The sequence below is a fragment of the Triticum dicoccoides genome, chromosome 3B (assembly GCF_002162155.2).
Source record: "Triticum dicoccoides isolate Atlit2015 ecotype Zavitan chromosome 3B, WEW_v2.0, whole genome shotgun sequence".
Taxonomy (NCBI): Eukaryota; Viridiplantae; Streptophyta; class Magnoliopsida; order Poales; family Poaceae; genus Triticum; species Triticum dicoccoides.
In genome coordinates, this window is record NC_041385.1 from 239,346,180 (window position 1) to 239,352,601 (window position 6,422).

The window sequence follows — 6,422 nt, forward strand, 5'->3', positions numbered from 1 at the left end:
TTCTAGGGGTAAGCCACAACAATCATAATCTCATAGGCTAGACTTTCTAGGGTTTAGCCATTACGATCTCATGGTAGATCAACTCTTGTAATACTCATATCCATCAAGATCAATCAAGCAGGAAGTAGGGTATTACCTCCATAGAGAGGGCCTGAACCTGGGTAAACATTGTGTCCCCTGCCTCCTGTTACCATTAGCCTTAGACGCATAGTTCGGGACCCCCTACCCGAGATCCGCCGGTTTTGACACCGACATTGGTGCTTTCATTGAGAGTTACACTGTGTCATTGAAGATAGGCGTGATGGCTCCATCAATCATCTACAACAATGCAGTCCAGGGGGAGATCTTACTGCCTGGACAGATTTTCATATTCGGCGGCTTCTCATTGCGGACCAACTCGTTTGGCCATCTAGAGCAGACCAATAGCTACGCCCCTGGCCATGAGGTCTGGTTCGAAAGCCTGAATTTTGTGGCCGATATCCACGGAGACTTGATCTTTGACGGATTCAAGCCCATGACGGCTGTCCTAGGCCACCACGATGAACATGAACTAGGTCTGTCCTCTGGTCAGGCACATGAGAGAGAACCTGTGACCGCTCTGGTCCTAAGGCCGGAGCGGTCTGTGTCATCTGAAGATGGGAAGCTCAACCCCGCATACTCAGCGGCGCTCGAGCCACACACAGACCCAACATCAGGCTGGGCTTGTACCACTGGAACGTCGGACTCATCTCGAGCCATAGGCTCCGAGCTACGTGCATCCGTGTCCATCGAACCTGATTGGGCACCGGTTTTCCAGCACTCGCCTTTTGGTGACATGTTAAACTCCTTGAAATCCCTCTCCCCGTCGGGGAACTCTTGGCCGAACAATGTCCGGCTTGAGTGTGAAGCGGACGACGGAGAGTTTCATTCCCCACCCACCACCCACTTTGTTGCCACTATCGAGGACTTAACCGACACGCTCGATTACGTCTCCGAAGACATCGACGGTATCGACAACGATGCCGAAAAAGAGCAGGCACTGAAAGCACCACCTTTAGGGCAGTGGACAGCTACATCGTCATACGATATATACATGGTGGACACACCAAAGGAGAATGAGGCCGGCGGCGATAACAGCATACCTGTTGATGAACCTCCTAAACGCCAGCGTCCCAAACACCGACCTCGATCCGGGAAAAAGAAAAACAACAACATCATCATGGATGATGATGGCAATTTGAACCAAGTCGAGGACCCCACAGACCCAGTGCTGTAGCAGGGCGTGCGAGAGGACGGCAAACACAGCCCGAAGGCGTTGTCTGAGCACAGCGATGCTGAAGATAGCAACTATCTGCCTCACTCTGAAGAAGAGATCAGCCTGGGCGACGACGAATTTGTCCGCAGAAGAACCATTAGAACAAGAACGCCTCCATCAAAGTCTTATCGTCACTATAAGGAGCCTTAAGAAGCAGAAGTACCGGCTTAAAGCCGCACACGATACACTCAATGATAGATGGAACGAAGTGCTAGACACTGAGGGAAAATACGGCGGTAACCGCCAAACAAAGAGCTATCCCAAACGTAAGTTGCTGCCCGAATTCGACGATGAGGCTATTGTGCCTATACCGCTGAAAAACAATACAGCGGACTGGCCAAACCGACCACCTCGCGGTCGAGATAGAGCGGCCATCAATGCCGTACACAAGTCCACGCCCCCTTCACGCAAAGTAAGGAAGGCCACGACCTAGGACCAGAAACATGATCTGAACAAAAAAGCTGAAAAAACATGCCGGCCATCTATGGATCCAGGGAACGTGCCCCCACACGGGATCACGATTATCAAACAAAACATGCCAGCCATTTACTAGCTTGGAACCAATACCGAACATTAAAACCGTCGGACCCAATCCGGGACACAGCCGGATACAGGGGTGTAGCACACCCCCTATGATTCACCGATGAGCTGCTGGAACATGATTTTCCAGAAGGGTTCAAACCTGTAAACATCGAGGCATTCGATGGAATGACAAACCCCGCGGTTTGATAGAAGACTTTATTCTTCACATCCACATGGCTCACGGAGATGATCTCCACGACATTAAATATTTACCCCTCAAGTTAAAAGGACCAGCTCGGCACTGGCTGAAAAGCCTCCCCGAAAATTCCATCGAAAGCTGGGAAGAACTTGAGGATGCTTTCCGGGGTAATTTCCAAGGGACCTATGTCCGGCCTCCAGATGTAGGCGATCTAAGTCACATGATCAAACAACTCGGAGAATCAACCTGTAATCTTTGGAACAGGTTTCTCACTAAGAAGAACCAAATTGTCGACTGTCCGGACGTCGTAGCCTTAGCGGTCTTCAAACACAGTGTCTAGGATGAATGGCTAGCCAGACACCTCGGCTAGGAAAAGCCAAGGACAATGGCCGCCTTAACTACGCTCATGACCCACTTTTGTGCGGGTGAAGACAGTTGGTTAGCCCGTAGCAGCACCAGCGATCCCGACACCTCTGAGGTCAGGATGGCAATGGAAAACCATGACTCAATAAAAAGAAACATCGGAACAACGAGGAAAGCCCAGAAAATAGAGCGGTTAATGCCGGATTGAGGGGCTCCAGACCCGGTTAATGGAAGAAGCCATTTAAAGGCAACAAGGAGAGTCCATCCAACCTGGACAAAATCCTAGATAGGCCCTGCCAGATCCACGACACTCCCGATAAACCAGCTAATCATACCAACAGAGAATGTTGGCTTTTCAAGCAGGTCGGCAAACTTAACGCCGAACACAAAGGGAAGGGACCTCAGAGCAAAGACGAGGACGAACCTCACCAGCCGAACATGGGGGAAAAATGAAATTTCCACTGGAGATTAAAACAGTGAACATGATCTACGTCACTCATATCATAAAGCGGGAGCGCAAGCGCCACTCCGCGATGTCTACGCCGTTGTGCCCGTCGCCCCGAAATTCAACCCATGGTCGGTCTGCCTGATCAGCTTTGATCATAGGGATCACCCGACTAGTATCCATCATGGAGGTTCGGCTGCCCTAGTGCTCGACCCAATAATCGAAGGATACCACCTAACTCGAGTCCTCATGGACGGCGGCAGCAGTCTCAATCTGATATATCAGGACACTATCTGTAAGATGGGGATAGACCCGTCAAGAATCAAGCCAAGCAACACTACCTTTAAAGGGGTTATACCAGGCATGGAAGCCCGCTGCACGGGCTCCCTAACATTGGATGTTGTATTCGGCTCATCGGACAACTTTCGGAATGAAGAACTAATCTTCGACATTTCTCTGTTCCAAAGTGGCTATCATGCACTACTCAGAAGAACGGCCTTCTGCCGTTTTAATGCAGTCCTGCATTATGCCTATCTAAAACTCAAAATGCCTGGACCTCATGGCGTCATCACGGTCAGTGGAAATATGGAGCGTTCTCTTCGCGCAGAGGAATACACGGCGGCTCTAGCAGTCGAAGCACAAAACGTCCTATTCAAGCCGAACAACTCATGGGTCGTTAAGACCACAGACACAGCTAAACATGTCCGGTGCACACCTAAGTGCGGCAGCTCAGATAAACCTTAGCTCGGTTAGCAGCTACGCCCCCATCGACCGCCCCATAAGGAGATATACTCAAAATTCCTTGGGCGTCTTCGGGGGCACTATGCATACAAAAGGTCCATAGTTCGGCTTGACCTTACTTGGACCCTAGAGGTTATCCTTCACGGTTCATTAAAACGAACGAACTTTACTTACGGCCACGCCAGAATTCTTTTACTTGGTTTTTTCCTATTTTTTACAGACGGCCATCATACTAAAACCTTCAAGGACACTTCACAACGGAGACAAAGGCACAGATATGCAGCAGGGCCCCGCACTAAGGTTTCTTTTTCAGATTAAGACCCTGTGTAAACCTTTTTTTATCTCTTTTTGTTCTATACTTTCCTGGCATGTATAAAAGACATATACCGACATCATCTGTAAACATACGGCTCGCGGTACTAAAGTGGATGTTATAGAAGCAACCTGGTTCGTACCGTGTTTTGAGAGCATCCCCCACGTCGGATTGCCACATGTGCCTTGATACCATGGGTTTATCACCAGGGGCTGTATTCAGCCCGGTGTATATTGTAAAGTCCGGACACCTATAGGGATTGTTCGGCGTCGTGAGTTTGGCCTTATAAGCATAAGCTCCGAATCATGTCTTTGGTCAATAGTTGGGTTGCCCGGCTCCTGTGCTTGCTACCTTACGTTCCGCTATATCAGCTAGGGTAGTAAAGGGAGAACTACTACGATTGTGTCCCGGCTAGCCCGGATGAGCACCTCATTAGAGAAAGCCGAAAACTAACTGTCATGATGCGGCGAGAGCTAGTCAACCACTCGGTGACTCATCGGAATCTTTGTGATTACCTCCGTGCTAAACAAAGAACTGTTATTGTTGTCACGTATGTAATCGCACCGTATTCAGATAACCGCGGACATACCAGGGGCTATATAGTAGACGCACCGTCAAACTCCTATGGCTAAGTGAAAGTGTTAAAGCTCTATAGTCCGATTGCCTAATTCGCCGCACTAACACGTCCTTAACGGACAAAGACGTTGGGTCAAGTGTGATCAAGTGCTTTTCTGAACACCTCGGCGTTATACGCAAGGGGGCTGAAGCCGACGACTACAAACTTTCAGATTGACTATATATACAAAAAGACGGCCGCATAGGAGGCACTAAAACTTTTCAGGCAAAAAGTATAAAAACATAGCCCTAAATGTATCATAATATTGCTATTACAATTTTCATACACCTCACTCGAACATAATATTTTTCGAGCACTGACCCTCTATTAAGCGGGCACCTTCCAGGACATCTTCAAAGTAATGTTCTAACATGTTAAGGTCCTTGCCTTCGAGCGGACTCTGCGCTGCAATATTGGTGGCCGTCATCTTTGCCCAGTATATCTTGACATGGACAAGGGCCATCCGTGCACCCTCTATGCATGTTGATCGCTTCACAGCGTCGATACGCGGCACCGCATTAACAAGCCTCCGCACCAAACCGAAATAACTATCCGGAATGGGTTCAACTGGCCACAGCTGGGCTATGTTGTCCTTCATGGCAGTGCCAGACATCCGATGGAGCTCTGCCCATTGGGCCATCTCCTCGTTCAATAGTGGACGCTTCGGTGTGTAAAATTGCGACCAAAATAGCTTTTCTGTTGCATGTCCTTCTTGTGCGTGGAAATACTGATTCACATCGGCAGCACTCTTCGGCAGGTCCATAAAGGGGTCCGGAGAAATCCATCATTGATTCAGCAGCGCATACTTCGGATCACCAAACTTAGTTTGCAGTAAAAATGGCATACGAGCCGCGATCTCCCCAGCTTGTCAGATCTCCTCCCGAGGTGCTCTCGACTCAGACCGGGCTTCCTTCGCCTCTTGTAAGGCCTTGGCTAGTTCGGCCGCTTTGGCCTTGTTATCTTTCTCAAGATCTTGGCATCGGCTAGTGGCATTCTTCAACTCAAGTGCCATGGTGGATACCCTCTCCCCGCACTGATGCCGAGCGGTCTGCTCCACTTTTAATTCGGCGGTTTCCTTTTCGGCAGCTGCATTACCCATCCTAGCTTGCTCCTTGGCCCGGGCAAGTTCCGCCCGAAGGGTCTCAATTGCGGCGGCACTATATGCAGTTATGCATATACAAATTTTTAGTATCATGCTCATTTCACAATACTAGCATGTACTGAGTGCCCCACAGACATACCTTGCGGCTCGTCGAGTGAAAGTGCAACTATCCCTAGGTGGTTTTGGTAATTCCTAACAACATATAGCTCATTGAGCTAATGCTATTTCAAGATAAATATTTCAGGAAAGCTCAGTGATTAGCATGGCATGGATGATAAAAGTGGACCCCTCAAAATGCTAAGGACAAAAGGATTGGCTCAAGCTCAAAGCTCAAGACTCTACATTTTCTATTTTAGTGATCCAAGATCACATTGAGTCTATAGGAAAAGCCAATACTACCAAGGAGGGATGAGGTGTTGCTTAATGGCTTTCTTGCTCAAAATGCTTAGTGATATGCTCCAAAGCCCTCAACTACTTTCTCACATCCACATATGACCTAAACCAAAAGTCAAACTCGGCCCCACCGATTCTTTCTATCCGGCGCCACCGAGTTCAGATGTCATAGCCACTGCCACAAACCCTAGGCAAATCGGTCTCACCGATAGGGATCTCGGTCTCACCGAGATGGGATTGTAATCTCTCTGTTTCCCTTCGTAGCATTTCGGTCCTGTCGGAGTAATGGGCCACGGGTAGGCTGACCCGGGTCCCAAGACCTTTCAAGACATCGGGGCAGGCCGTGCCCCTCAGCCGAGTCCCGGCTGGCGACCTTCGAAGAAGGCCGAGTCCCAGCTGGCGACTCTGAGGCAAACCGACTCCGGGCTTGCGAC